Raw genomic sequence first — 16,376 nt, 5'->3', positions numbered from 1 at the left:
GGGGAGAAGAGCAGTTTGTGGCATAACTTGAAAAGAAGAAGGGACCCGTTGGTAGGACATGCTCTGAGGCATCAAGGGATCACAAATTTAGCATTGGAGGGCAGCGTGGAGGGTAAAAATCGTAGAGGGAGACCAAGAGGTGAATACACTAAGCGGATCAGAAGGATGTAGGTTGCAGTAAGTACTGGGAGATGAAGAAGCTTGCACATGATAGAGTAGCATGGAGAGCTGCATCAAACCAGTCTCAGGACTGGAGACAACAACAACAACACAACAGGGACGAAATACGAATTCGGTGGTTGTATTCTTTAAATAAACGTTTGTAAACCTTACTTACTTCTGGTTGCTGCTTAAATTATAAACCTTATAGCTGTTGGAGTTTATATGCTTAAAAGAAGGCTAAATAATTCTCTCTTAGGCCGGGCGTTGAACTGTTCCTCATTAGAGAGATTTGTCTCACAAACTTAAAAAAGATATCTTCGTTTTCAGAATATTTATGGAGAAAGTGCAAGTGCTGAGGACACTGTTTGTTTAGCATGGAAAAAGAAATGAAACTCAAGTTTCTTGTGTATTCTCAGAAATATATTTGTGCCTTTCCATGTAAACGTTAAATTCGATAAAAATAATTACGGTAGAGATTACGCTTTCTTTTGAGTTTTAGTTCTTAATTTGTTTCCGTTTATAAATAAATACTTATGTCTTTGAAAGTACAGTACCATTTTTAACATACTCTTATTTCGACTATTTCCTTATTCCACAGTAATCAGGAAAACTTTCGTTAAATATAACTCTCAGTTATTTGAACCTTCGTGTTTGGTCCCTTGAATTTCGAATTAATGAGAGTCGATAGCATATCTGTTGACTTTGCTCTAAGGCAAAGGAGGTTTCAGGAAAATTCTTTCACGTGTGTGACCAACTTTTTGAGTAAACACTTCCAACATTTGGACCGCAATATGGTCCTCTTCAGAATGACGAGGATGTGGATGTACTTTCAGAAAACTATTATCTTCTTTGTACCAACAGCAATTCTGATAAAAGCGACAAACTGGAATAATTTACAACATGTCGCACTCACACAATTAGAAAGACTGTCGCTGAAAGGAATAGAGATTACATTTTAACTTCCTGTCGACTGCGAAGGCATCAGAGACGGATAATGACACCAAAAGTCACTACAAATACCTGTACATCAATACACGGAGTCTCCACCCATCTCTGGCATGTGGCATTTCTATGCAAAGTCAGATGTAACAGAGGGAGCTAGTTTGGTTCTCAAAGTCTAATCTGATTACCTTACCAAAAATGATGACTCTAAACTGAAGAGCGAGCAGCGATTATGGTGGGTGAACTTTCCTTTCCAGGAAGAACGTTTAGCTGCCATACCGGGTGACTACGAAAAGGTTTCCTGTCTGCGTTAGTTGTTTTTGCTAATTTCAGTATTCCGTAAGATGCCAAAAAGATGCGTTACGGTAGGTTTGTCAAACAGCCCATAGATGCTTCTTGTAACGGAGCTGGGTAGAAAGAGCGGAGACCCCGCCCGCTTCTCTCCTCAATCTGCAGACAGTAGATAGCATTTATTAAATGAGACTACAGTATTTTCCCACCAGAATACAAATCTGTAAAGGAAAAATTCATTGATATAACTGTTTTGTATACGAGAAATAAAACTACGGAGAAAACGTACAATGAAAATAAGATTTTTGTAATGTTGTTGCGGTCGTTCGAATGTCGTTCCAACAAGCCATTTAGTTCACTTCCCCCTCTCTGTCGATAGTGGTGCATACGCCCTTTTATACCAGCGACTTTGTCTCACTCGACTACTCATGGAAAATGAGCCTAAGGCAGCGACCCTGGTGTCTTATTCCTGTACTGGGTATCGCCTGTCACGAGTGGCCGTATTCATTTACAAATCGCCACCAAATATGCGCACGGTGTGAAAGTTTTCTCGGCGGAAGAATGGTAAATGTGAAGCTGTGAGCGAACGTCGTTCTCACGATAAAGTAGAAATATTTCGTAATAGAGTGTAGGAACGGGCAATAATAAGAGTTTATAAAGTACAATTCACTGTGGATGTTCTTGACAAAGGTGGTAAGGTAAATCTTCCAATCCTGAGAACTGAAAGAATAGGAAACGTGTGGTCCTAACATTTCGAAACATTTACATTCATCTGCTGGAGAAAATAAGTATCTCCAAACATGTCCAACAACATTTAAAAGGCAGTAAACAACACCTTTTACTTTATCCTTTGCTCTCATTGTTTTCTTAGTGCCAAATAAGAATGAAAATTATTTTACTCGTTAAATATATGCAACGCTTTTACTTCTGAAACAAATTTTACTAAAAACATTATTCTATTTACGTTCTTATTTGTGCACAGTGCACAGGTATTACATAAATATCTTTTTGCTGTCAAATATTTTCTCTCTTGTTGGAGAGCAATAGCAGGAAAAAATACCAAGACCTAGTGTAACCTTTGCAATGCGTCACGAAAACAAAGCAAAGAACAATATAAGGATTGAGTTATCAGATGATGTCACATTATCTCGTTTCTGCACATACGCAGTCTGCTCAAGATTTTGGTACTCCACGCTTGTTACAGTCAACTGATCACTGTCACTGTCCCACTCACAACATGGTTGGTTGTTGATTTACATACAAACAAAAGACGCGTACCCACATAGAGCCAAAATTGACCAGAATGTCGTGCACGTAAAACTGTCTTAAACATTATGTATTTCTTGCCTCGGCATCGCTAGTTGCGCGGAGAGCAGATTAAACTTCTAACGATAGTGGTGATGACTCTGTGAAAGCAGAATCGAAAATTCTTCTTCTTATTTTCCTGGCATTTATCCTGCATCTTCACGGCGTCAGCAAGTTAATTACTGCATTTGGCAATCTTAGTGGTAGAAGGTGGCCGGATGCCCATCCTGTCGCACCAACCCTCTTCCCCTCCCCGCCCCTCTACCCGGGACGGAAATTGTATACCACACCTTCCGTTTGAGTCTAGCGCTACCTGTGTGAAAGTGTTAAAAAATGGTTCAAATGGCTCTGAGCACTATGGGACTTAACATCGATGGTCATCAGTCCCCTACAACTTAGAACTACTTAAACCTAACTAACCTAAGGACATCACACAACACCCAGCCATCACGAGGCAGAGAAAATCCCTGACCCCGCCGGGAATCGAACCCGGGAACCCGGGCGCGGGAAGCGAGAACGCTACCACACGACCTGTGAAAGTGTGAGAATGTTTTCCGAAACGTTTGTGAATCACGTAACTGAGGCGGACGTGGGTACTAGCCCATTATTCACTTAGTCGGATGTTGGAAACCGCTTACAAACAACGTCCAGGATGGCAGGCACACCGGACCTCGTCGTTAATCTATCGGGCGCACTGATTGGGGCCGAAGCGGCTAGCTGAGTGGATCAATGCAGAATCGAAGATTTTTTTTTATTTTAGTCGCTTTATCTCTTAGACTTTCTGTCATTTTTTCCAAAACAAAAACGAAAACTTGGCCTTTACCACAACTCAGACGCCGCTATAATGCCGTGCTGTGTTTCTGAGAACAAAGAGTAGAGAAGGATTTGTCTGAAATGTCGCTGAATCTGTTATAAAACCTGTCTACGTAAGGCGGAGTGCTTCGACAGTCCCTGTTTACAGTCAAAGACTGTACATTCAATCAGTTAATGTAAAGAGAACTCGTGACTGTAAAATATTTTGATGCTCAAGTAAGCTGAATTGATACCGCAGCAATTTTTTAGGCATACAAAAGGAAGCTGAACTCGTGCAACAAGGGGAGGGCAGAAGAAGAATACATCCACTTTGCACCCTCTTATTACACGCGTTAGGGGCGGGGTGTAGGCGTTATTTGCATAAAGAATTTCGCTTCCGTCACGCTCGCAGTGGAAAGCTGAACATACTGAAATGACGATATATCTCTCAGGTCGCTTCCTTTCTCTTGTGTCGACCCTTAAGGAAAATCCAGTTGAAATGTCAGGGCTGGTATCCGCTGTGGAAACGCTGAACAAACAGGTAACTGTTGTGTGTAGGAAGGGACCCGCCAGTAAATGTCAGTGTAACTGATTAAAGTCGCCCTTCTAGTGCTCAAAGGTCAGCACACGTTTATGGGATACGCAGTTCTGGTTTTTTTTAATGACTGTTTTATGCTGCTTATTGTCATACCAGTATCTTTCTACAAACTGCACTTTACTTTTTGTTTTTGGAAACTATTTCAGTGTACATTAACAGTTCATCTACAGACGATCTTCATCTTAAGTACCTTAGCTCACTTTTTGTCCAAGTCTGCTTTTCAATAAATGTGTTGAAAAGGTTTTTGACTTGAGAAAACAATTCTTTTCTTCTTATTCACTAGCACGAGTTTCGGTGACGTATCACTATCGTCAGTGGGTTCATTTTTATTTTCTATCGAATAACAGGTCAAATTAGCATGAAAATGGTTCAAATGGCTCTGAGCACTATGGGACTCAACTGCTGTGGTCATAAGTCCCCTAGAACTTAGAACTACTTAAACCTAAGTAACCTAAGGACAGCACACAACACCCAGCCATCACGAGGCAGAGAAAATCCCTGACCCCGCCGGGAATCGAACCCGGGAACCCGGGCGTGGGAAGCGAGAACGCTACCGCACGACCACGAGATGCGGGCAATTAGCATGATAATGTATACAATTTGCATGGAATAAAGATGAATGTATTGGCGACAATTGTGAAACGGTACGAAACCTCAGCTCCCCGAACAACTGAACCATGACGAGGATTACGTTAGAATCTTCACTCATGAGACTCTATCACCTAATCGTAGACAATTTTTTTTTTGATAAACCACGACAGCACACATAACCGCGTGGTTGAATTTACTATTGTCATAGCTAAAATTTTGTTGCAAGTCGCTAAATTTAGTACTGAATTGCCATGTGAGACATTGCGTTGAGGATCAACAGCGGTATTAAATTGAGAATGAACTCGCAAATTGCGACTGAATTGCGGTATCAACTCTAGAATATTTCAGAAGAAATTAAAATTTGTGCTGGACCTAGACTCGCAACTGGACTTCCCGCTATCCGGCTATCTCAACACGCCTCCCGGAGCGACCCAAATTGGTGTCTTCACTACCTTGTGTTCGCACTATATTACCATGTTCTGTTCTGGAGCAATCCACAGCTGTTGCAGAACCGTAATCGCAAATCGTGAGTACATTCTTAACTACACTGAAGCGCCAAAGAAACTGGTATAGACATGCGTATTCAAATACACAGATATGTAAACAGGCAGAATGCGGCGCTGCGACGGCAACGCCTATATAAGACAAGTGTCTGGCGCAGTTGTCAGATCGGCTACTGCTGCTACAATAGCAGGTTATCAAGATCTAAGTGTGTTTGTACGTTGTGTTACAGTCGGCGCACGAGCGATGGGACACAGCATCTCCGGGGTAGCGATGAAGTGGGGATTTTCCCGTACGACCATTTCACAAGTGTACCGTGAATATAAGGATCCGGGAAATTCAAATCTCTGACATCGCTGCGGCCGGTAAAAGATCCTACAAGAACGGGGCCAACGACGATATTGGGCAGGTGTACCAGTTTCTTTGGTTTTTCAGTGTATATTTAGTGTAATCAACACTGAATTTAATTAATGTAAAAAGAATCCATGGATCCTGCATGTCAGCTGGGGACTGTTCAAGATTGTAGAGGCTGCGTAATTGTGTGATGTGTGGGGCGTGTGCAGATGGAATGAAATGGGACCCGTGGTACCTCTAGATACGACACTGACAGGTGACATGTACGTAAGCATCCTGTGTGCTCACCTGCATCCATTCATGTCTATTGTGCATTCCGACGGAATTGGGGAATCCAGCAGGACAACGCGACAACCCATAGGTCCAGAATTGCTACAGAGTGGCTCGAGGAACACTTTTCTGAGATTAAACACTTCCGCTGGCCACCACACTCCCCAGACATAGACATGAAGATTATTAAGCACATCTGGGATGCCTTGTAACGTGCTTTCCGGAAGAGATCTCCACCCCGTCGTACTCTTACGAATTTATGGACATCTCTGCAGGATTGATGACGTCAGTTTCCTTCAGCACTACTTCAGATATTAGTGGAGTCCATGCTACCTCCTTTTGCGGCACTCCTGCGTGCTCACGGGGGCCCCACACGATATTAGGCAGGTGTACCAGTTTCTTTGGTTTTTTAGTGTATATTTAGTGTAATCAGCACTGAATTTAATTAATGTAAAAAGACCTTCTTGTACTATTAGTGTGTGAGAGCTTTATTTGGATATCTGATACAATTTATGAGATGTTACGCTCGTCGATTTAAAGTGGTAGTTGTGAAAGAGTGCATTGAGCTGTCTTAGAGAGAAAGAGCAGCAACCAAGTAAAACCAAATTAAACAGATAATGATTATTATAATAGAAGGGTTTCGGTACAACATCGACGTCTTCGGCGACCGTACTGAAGTCGGATGTGACAAATATACATAAAATGAGTAAAAGTGTTAAAAATTGTGGAATTAAAGGATAAAAATAGAAGCCAAGAGTACTAAAATACAATAGCAGATACACGTGGCAAGCTGATCGCTAAACAAAAACAGAATGCGTTAGCCACTTTGCAAGACACTAAAATTTCCAACCTAATAGTTCAAGTCGGAGTCTGGACTGTTCAAAAAATTTTAAAACGCATACCACACTCGTCTCATCATTAGAAGAAATAGGGAGCAAGTCTGCATTTAAATTTACTTCCTGTCTCTCATCAGAATATAAAACAGTCGAAATGTTATCTACTGAAAGCCACAGTAAGACAAAAATACTATGCACGACAAAGGAATTATCTAAATATGACGGAGATCGGAGGACCTGACGCACAAATGATTACAATTTCAGAAAATATTGGATGGTTTATTTAAGGTCAAAAATAGGGCTCTATGCACTACGGGACTCAACATCTGAGGTCATCAGTCCCCTAGACTTAGAACTACTTAAACCTAACTAACGTAAGGACATCACCCACATCCATGTCCGAGGCAGGATTCGAACCTGCGACCGTAGCAGTTGCGTGGTTCCGGACTGAAACGCCTAGAACTGCTCGGCCACAGCGGCCGGTCATTTAAGAGCAAGTCAATTATGCTTTGGTCTCCTCTGGCCCTTATACGGGGCTCAGTTCGAAGCGGAACTCATCACTGAAGACAATTACACTACAGTCAATAAGATTCCAGGCCACTATGATCAGCGAAGATGTGTATAAAGATGTCCAGGGCAACGGTGGGATACCAGCCTGTCAGTCACCCTCCATATGGGCCGTCACCAAGGAGTCTTGGTCTGGGGAGCCATTTCACTTCATAGCAGGATCCCTTCAGTTGTCTTCCGCAGCAACCTTACAGGACAGGGGTACGTCGACGATAACCTCAGCACCCCAATTTGTTGCTCTTCATGGCAAGAAGTCATCCTGAGCTTACATTACAGCAAGATAACGCCCGCCCGAAAACAGCAGGAGTTTCTACTGCTTGTTTTCATGCTTACCAATCCATGCTTTGGCCAGATAGGTCTCCGGATCTCTCCTCAACTGAGAATGTTTGGAGCGATATGCGCAGGACCCTCCAGCCATCTCTGGAGTTTGACGATGTAACGCGCTAGTTGGATAGAATTCGGCATGATATCCCTCAGAAGGACATCCAACAACATTGTCTCTCAACGCCTGTTTGCAAAAGGTCCAGAGGTGGACCAACTTATTGACTTGATCAATTTCTGAAGCTATTACTCTTGAATAAATCATCATATTTTCTGAAATTGTGATAACTTGTTTGTCTCCACATGTACATCACCTCTACCGATTTCAGTCGCATTCGGATAATTCCTTCGTGGTGCGTCGTTAATTTTGTTTTCTTAGAGTGTATATACGCAGTAAGCGCCACAAACTGACGGAGCCTCTCGCTGGTGCAAGAAGCCATGGGCCGGATGACAACGGCCTATATGAATACGAGTCGATGCCACTTCATTCTGTCTCCGTCATCGAGAGGACGAACTTTGCGGCCTGGCTGTTGGCTTCATATACCGTAGCTTATTTTGTGACACTTCCAACCACTCTGCCTCCTCATGGCACACGGCTTTATCAACAGGTAACGGCTAGAAATGGGATAGTATATTTTTCACCAGTGTGTTCCAGGCAAGATCCCTGGCTGCTGTGTCAGCCTCCTCATTCTACTGGATTCCGACGTGCTCTGGCAACCAGCAGAATCCTACTTCCTTTCTACGGTAACAGAGATGCATCAAGGACTCCAACAAGCGTTTTCTCTGCTGGGTACACCTGTGAATGCACCGAGGGAGGAGAGTTACACGACATGTACGAACTGTTGCCTTTGGCCCCTTCAGTGTTACCGATCTGCAAGATATTGCTATCTCAGTTGTGTAGTCAGCAATGTTAAAGATTGTAAATCATACAATGAAGGATGTCACGTTGTTGATAAGTCTACCGGGCTGTATGAATGGCTTATTTCAATAGTGGTCCAAGTCCATTATCTCCACTTTTCTGCCTATAATGCTTCTGAAATTAATGATCCAAACAAACAGAAAGAAAGGTTCGTCTCTAGCAAGAAGCCATATGCTTGAATATTTCTGGTATCTCAACTGCAGATTTTTCAGCGCTCATTTAACTTTAGGACTCTGTCTCGAAATGAACAAAAATGGACTTGTACCACTATTGAAAGAAGCCCTTCATATGATAGTGATCGAAGAAACTTTTCGCTTCCTGACGTTTCGTCCAGAGCTGCGCCTGTCATCTTCGGAGGTGCTCCTGGCAACGCTTAAAATCTTCGGAGGTGCTCCTGGCAACGCTTGAAATTGACAAGACGTAGCGTCGACAGGAGCACCTCCGAAGATGGCAGGCGCAGATCTGGACTAAACGTTCAGGAAGCGAAAAGTTTCTTCGATCACGGCCATATAGCGCAGAATAAGCAACAACTGAAGATGATAAGTGCTTAGCTTATATGTCGATGGTCGGTACTCCCAGGCGTTTCCTGAATTACGACAGGTGCGTGCGTGGCTGGCATAGTGCAGTGGAGGCGTATGAGCCGGCTGTCGATGCTAATGGCAGATTTGACGGGCGAACAGGCGCGTGGCGTCAGCCCCACCCTCCCACCTGCAATTACCGCCCATTAGCGGACCCCAACGCTCTACGGTAATGCGCCGCCTTGCGAGGCTAGTTCAGACTGCATGCGTACACCTGCTCAGCCGACGACCTGGAAACTATGCTTCTCGGTGTCTCGGTGTCTCTCTATTGCCGGGTTTTGTTTACCCAGTAAGCTGAACTCGTCTTATTCTTAATTTTTAGTACCTGTTCCTTACGAACAGGTTTCGAGATCGATGTGGCAAAGAGGCCGAGACATTTGCCTGGTATTAGGGAGGAGCTGCTCTCAAATTCTCGCCTGGACAGTTTTATTTGCGTATTTTTTAATTCCTAAGCGAATTATGGGTGGATGGGGAAAGGGGGGGGGGATGGCGGCAATTCATCCAACAGAACCTCATGTTAGCGTCACTCCCCGTGACGACTTTTGTAAATTCAGCTGTTTCCAAGAAGTAAATACAGAGCATACAGTGCCCTAATGGGAATATCTCACCGTCATGACCTGAGTAGCTATTTGGTTTCCGACAATAACCATCTGAGAAGGCAACTATTTTTTCTCATGAATGAACAGCAAAGTGACCTTTAACTATGGAGGTGATGTAATATGTATGAAACACCACTGACAAACTACTAGAAATAATTCTCGTTGTTATTAACACTCTACCAAACTTAAAAATTGCAACACCCGGAAAGAGAGTAAATAACGAAATTTTACTTACTGTGCGAATACAGTAGAGGAGGAACCCGCGCGGGATAAGCCGAGCAGTCTAAGGCGCTGCAGTCATGGACTGTGCGGCTGGTCCCGGCGGAGGTTCGAGTCCTCTCTTGGGCATGGGTATGTGTGTTTGTCCTTAGGATAATTTAGGTTAAGTAGTTTGTACGCTTAGGGACTGATGACCTTAGCAGTTAAGTCCCATAAGATTTCACACACATTTGAACAGTAGAGCAGGAAGAACATATTATTTGATTTGAACGTGATGTTGTTGTTGTTGTGGTCTTCAGTACAGAGACTGGGTTGATGCAGCTCTGCATGCTACTCTATCCTGTGCAAGCTCCTTCATCTCCGAGTAACTAATGCAACCTACATCCTTCTGAATCTGTTTAGTGTATTCATGTCTTAGTCTCCCTCTACGATTCTTACCCTCCGCGCTTCACTACGTTACTGGATTGATGATACCTTGATGCCTCAGAACGTATCCTACCAACCGAGCCCTTCTTCTAGTCAAGTTGTGCCACAAATTCCTCTTCTCCCTAATTCTATTCAGTAGCTCCCCATTAGTTACGTGATATACCCATCTAATCTTCCGCATTCTTCTGTAGCGCCACATTTCGAAAGATCCTACTCTCTTCATGTCTAAAATATTTGTCCTTCATGTTTCACTTCCATACACGGCTACACTCCATACGAACACTTTCAAAAAAGACTTCCTGACATCTAAATCTATTTTAGATGTTAACAGTTTTCTCTTCTTCAGAAATGCTTTTCTTATCAATGCCAGTCTACATTTTATATCCTGTCTATTTCGGACATCATCAGTTATTTTTCTTCCCAAATAGCAAAAGCTGTCTACTACTTTAAGTGTCTCGTTTTCTAATCCGATTCCCTTAGCGTCACCTGATTTGATTCGACCACATTCCATTATACTTGTTTTGATTGGTTGATGTTCATCTTATATCCTTTTTTCAAGACACCATCCATGTCGTTCAACTGGTCTTCTACGTTCTTGGCAAACCACAAAGTTTTAGTTTTTTCTCCATGGATTTTAATTGATACTCCAAATTTTTCTTTTGTTTCCTTTACTGCTTGCTCAATATACATACTGAATAACCTTGACTTTTTGAAGTCAGAGGGTATTTCGCCTGACTCCTACATCTTGCTCACCAGATGGGAGAATTTTGTCAGGGCTGGCTCTCCCAAGGCTATCAGCAGTTCTAATGGAATGTTGTCTACTCGCGAAGCCTTGTCTCGACGTAGGTCTTTCAGTGCTCTGTCAGACTCTTCAAGCAGTATCATTTCTCCAATTTCATTTCGTCTACGCCCTCTTCCATTTCCATAATATTGTCCTCAATTAAATCACCCGTGTATAGATCCTCTATATACTGCTTCCACCTTTCTGCTTTCACTTCTTTGCTTAGAACTGATTTTCCATCTGAGCTCTTGATGTTCATACAAGTGGTTCTCTTTTCTCCAAAAGTCTCCTTAATTTTCCTGTAGGCAGTATCTATCTTACCCCTAGTGATATATGCCTGTACACCGTTACATTAGTCCTGTAGGCATCCCTGCTTAGCCATTTTGCATTTCCTCTCCATCTCATTTTTGAGATGTTTGTATTCCTTTTTGTATGCTTCACTTTCTGCATCTATATAGTTTCTCCTATCATCAATTAAATTCAATATCTCTTCTGTTATCCAATAATTTCTACTTTTTACCTACTTGATCATCTGCTGCTTTCACTATTTCATCTCTCAAAGCTACCCATTCTTCTTCTACTGTGTTTCTTTCACTCGTTCTTGCCAATCGTTCCCTAATGCTCTCTCTGAAAATCTGTACAACCTCTGGTTCTTTCAGTCTAGAGTGATAGGGGAGTGTAAAAGGTGGGAAATTTAGGATAGAGAGCGGGCATCTTTGGCACCAACAATGGATCTAACCTGACAGGATATCAAGTCAAACTGACTTTGGTGACAGATACGGTACGTCGTTCCATGCTGCTTTGTTCCGGATTTCATGAGCCATAGCTGCTGGCAGAGTCGTTGCGTGCCAGTCACTCGGTAACTCTCTACCATATGTGTTCAGTGGGTGAGAGACATTGAGTTCCTGCTGATCAGGTCAACAGTCGAACACTCTCGTTAACGAGGTATGTCATGGAAGCACGAGCAACGTGTGGTATTGCGTTATTCTGTAGAAATATGACGTCACGGTGACCTCGAAGATAGGAGACAGCCACTAGTCTCAACATACAGTGTGGTTATAATTAAACTATTCCTGCCTGAGTCAGTATAGACGGAAAACTGTTTACGATACGCGTGCCCAACTTTGCACGAATGATGTTCCGACTGTGGCTCGCAGAATTTGCTTTGTGAGTAGTGTTAAGTGTCATTGGTCCAAATGGCTCTGGGAACTATGGGACTTAACTTCTGAGGTCATCAGTCCTCTTAGAATCACTTAAACCTAACTAACCTAAGGACATTACACTCATCCATGCCCGAGACAGGATTCGAACCTGTGACCGTAGCGGTCGCGTGGTTCCAGACTGTAGCGCCTAGAACCGCTCGGCCACCCCGGCCGGCTAAGTGTCATTACTTGGTGTTCCATGCCGGTGCTGGTACAGTGACGTAGGGTTCAAACACAAGAATAAGTGTACATTAAAACTGCAGACAGTCAACACGGGTCGGGACAAGGTAAGCAGGGCGTTACTCGTGAAGCTCTTTTATCAGACAACAGCAACAGTCCTGCTGCTCTTCGCGTGTATCGACGGACAGATCCTCTTTCCGCACCGGGTTGAAGGAACTGATTCGGAAGTTCGAATTAAATGGCGATTTGGGAACTGCTCGTTGGGGGTAACCGGCCAATTTCGTCACAAAATGTTGAAGAAGTTACTTTTGCCGTGGTTGAGATTGCTGCAGACAACGTGTGATGTTGAAGCAGTACACCAGCTGCGTCACGACAGCTGAATATGATCCATCATTCGAAAAGTGGTGCGAACAATTGTGAAATGGTATCTCTAGTGCGGCTGCAGATTGTCGTGGATGAAGATGGTCATCACACTCAGCAACTTTGTAATCGGGAATGTAAACATTGGATCCATTTAAATCATGTTACCCTCTCATATGGAAATTAAAATGCCTTCCTTTCTATGGCTTATTCATTATATCTCTTCCGAATGTTCTTACAAATTTTCCCACAAAGTTTCATTGTCCTACGATGATTCGTTTTTCATGGGAGAGAAAGTTGTTATAACCAACCTGTATTACAAATTTAATGGCTGAAGTTGAAGTTACCATTATTCAAACCAAAGGTGATGCTGTTGTTTGCCTCAAGGCATCTTATATCATCACGCCATGTACTGAGCCCGTAAGCTGAGCTCGAACGATGATGAAGAATGCAGTGTGGTTATGTTCGATGTCTTCGAAGTCAACACACACAGGTACGGCCGGAGTAACTGGAACGCTTTCGCTCCGACCAAACGGTGACGTGACGAAACGCGCCGCTCTTTGTTGAATCATCTCTATTTGTTCTATCAGTCCTACCTGGTAAGGACCCCAGACCCCACACTGATGAGCAGCAGACAAGAACCAATAGAAAAGCGCTTTAAAAGCCACTTTCATCAAGGGTGATCTAAATTTCCTTAAGATTCTTCATGCGAATCTCGGACGGGCATCTTATTTTCCTGCTATTTTTAACGCAGTCTTTCCATTTTGCTCTGCATAGCTACTCCTAGATACTTTAGGATAAATACTGTTTTCAGCAATTTGTCTCCAATAATGTAGTGATACGGTAGTGGATTCCTTTTCTTGTGTACGCGCAATGTATTACATTTACTTACGCTCAGGGTCAACTGCCAGATCCTGCACAATTCATCAATGTTTTGTAGGTTATTCTGAAAATCGGTGCTGTCATCTGGCTTTGCTATTTTCTTATAGACAATCGTATCATTTGCGAACAGCCTTAAAGAGCTTCCGATGCTTTCTACTAGATCATTTATACACAATATAAAGATTAACGGTCCTATCACACTTCCTTGGGGCACTCTGAAAATTACCTTTACATCCGTCTGCATCTACATCTACGCGATTACTCTGCTATTCGCAATAAAGCGCATGGCAGAGGGTTCAATGAACCATCTTCAAGCTGTCTCTCGACCGTTCCACTCTCGAACGCTTGTGAAGCGTTCTATAGCGGAAAGAAAAAAAATGGTTCTGTTCAATGCAAAGAGGCTGATTAGTCTGTTTGAAATGAATGTGCCGTCATCAAACAAATTTCCCTAACACTCTGATTTAACTGAAGGTTGCGAACGATTTCGAAACATAAATATTTCTTGGTTTTTGTGCTTTTACAGTACTTAACAGCTCTGTGAGAACAATCTGCTAAATACTATTTGTAGTACTCGACTCTTTTGTAAGCCCTTATCTGAGGACGATTAAAGGCCACAAAAAACAAAAGGTTTTAAATGAAACTGATTACAAGATTAGCTGCCAAACAGTTACTGATAGATGATTTTAACAGGTAAAATTGTAATTTCCTAAAACATGAATGTAATTATGAGTAGAAGTGCAGAACAGAGCTCCTAGTTTCGTCATACATCTACGTATCACTAATAAAATTTAAGAACACAGTAGTACAAACTGAAAACTTGCAGGAGGCTTAGACAAATTGCAATCGTGCACTACTGCTGAAATATCTGGAGCAACAGCTGCGGAAAATAAGAGGAAGGAAGGGACTTGAATTTTAAAATATGATCAGGAAAGGACGCATGTAAAAGAAATAATGAGCTGGAGAACACGAAAAACTTGAGAGAAGAAGTTCCTCCCGAAGAATGTAAACAAGGTGACGTTACGAAAATAATGAATTCGACAGAATTATTCTGCAGACTGGAACGAGGGAAGAGAATGGCTATGAATATTCCAAATAGAGTGCTCCGGCGAAAAGGCGCCAATCGAAAGAGCGTTGAGAGAGAAAGAAAGAGCGGTTTACGAGACACTGACTCCATGTGCGCTGGCGATGGTTTTAGCTGTGCACCATGAATCCACGATAATTATTAGCTTGAGAGTGGAAAGAAAATAGCACTGGAATCAGAATTTTGTCGTATACACAATCGTAAGATTTGCTCTCTTTGTTTGCTTTAAGTTCATTTTGAATCTACTCGACAGTATCAGACAACTAAGCAAGCAAAAATTCGAAATCATCTGGTCATAACTTTATATATAAGATGTTATGAACTGTTGTAATATCACTGAAGAAGTAAGATCAGATATTATGAGAATGAAGTTAACTGCCAAAAATCAATACATGGTGTCTCATTTGTCTTGATCACCGTAAATAACTTTTTATCCAAACGGAAAACAGAATAAATGTAATAAATGTAGTTTAATTGCCAAGGGGACAAAAATCAGCATGACCACCTTTCTAGTAACTTGTTTATTTTTTATCTGGGATATCAGACCTGCACAAAAAACGTATCTCAGTGTATCATTCACGTAAAGATGACGTTATTAAAAAATTTACACAAAATTAACTCTGACAGTCCTGTACTAACACACAGTGCGGTTACGTGGAGTAACGTAACTTGCCCACTTGCTGGAGTTGACAGTAAAGAAATAGAAATACGAGGAAAATGCACGCCGGTCATTCTGAAAACGACGCACATGCAAAATGTAATATATTTCGAGTTGTTACCACATAAGCATTCTGGTTCTTAGCGATCCTTCATCCAGACGAGGAAGAATTCGAACGAGAAAGCTTCATATGCCCTGCTGTTTAAATTATAATTTTTTAAATAAGGGTCAGGAAGTGCGGAACCATGCATCGCAACTGGACATTAACTCTCCACCTCTGTAAGATATCGTGGCGTTTCGCTAGGCGAATAACACATTTTCTTCGCATGTAGCTGTTCTTTGAGAAGGAGCATTCGTTCGTCAAAAGAACATTGGAAAAGAAGCTCTGATTGGCAAGGATCTGCTGCTGTATCCAATATACACCCTTCTGGAAATCATTCCCAAGCATTTCTTTGCGCAAGCGTACATGACAAGATTGGAGCCGCGCGGGATTAGCCGAACGGTCTTGGGCGCTGCAGTCACGGACTGTGCGGCTGGTCCCGGCGGAGGTTCGAGTCCTCCCTCGGGCATGGGTGTGTATGTTTATCCTTAGGATAACTTAGGTTAAGTAGTGTGTAAGCTTAGGGACTGATGACCTTAGCAGTTAAGTCTCCTACGATTTCACACATATTTGAACAAGGTTGGAATTGCTGACGTGTTAGAATGCGATGTACAAAGGTTTTAGGAGTGACATTCTCCGGTTTAAGCTGTTGTGTGTTCACGTGTGGTTTCATACCAACAGGAACGGGAACCGTAACTTCGGGGTTTCATCTGTGTGAGTTCTACGAAGACTGCGCTGCCTAGGGTCGAAACTTCTAGTTCCCTGGAGCGTCACAACTTGACAAGAAAACATTCGTCTGGAAGGTGGGTTCTTGTCGGGATATCACTCTCTGTAGATATAGTCTTCCTGATTATCATTACG

Source organism: Schistocerca nitens, chromosome 4 (assembly GCF_023898315.1).
Source record: "Schistocerca nitens isolate TAMUIC-IGC-003100 chromosome 4, iqSchNite1.1, whole genome shotgun sequence".
Taxonomy (NCBI): domain Eukaryota; kingdom Metazoa; phylum Arthropoda; class Insecta; order Orthoptera; family Acrididae; genus Schistocerca; species Schistocerca nitens.
This window is presented reverse-complemented; position numbering follows the sequence as displayed.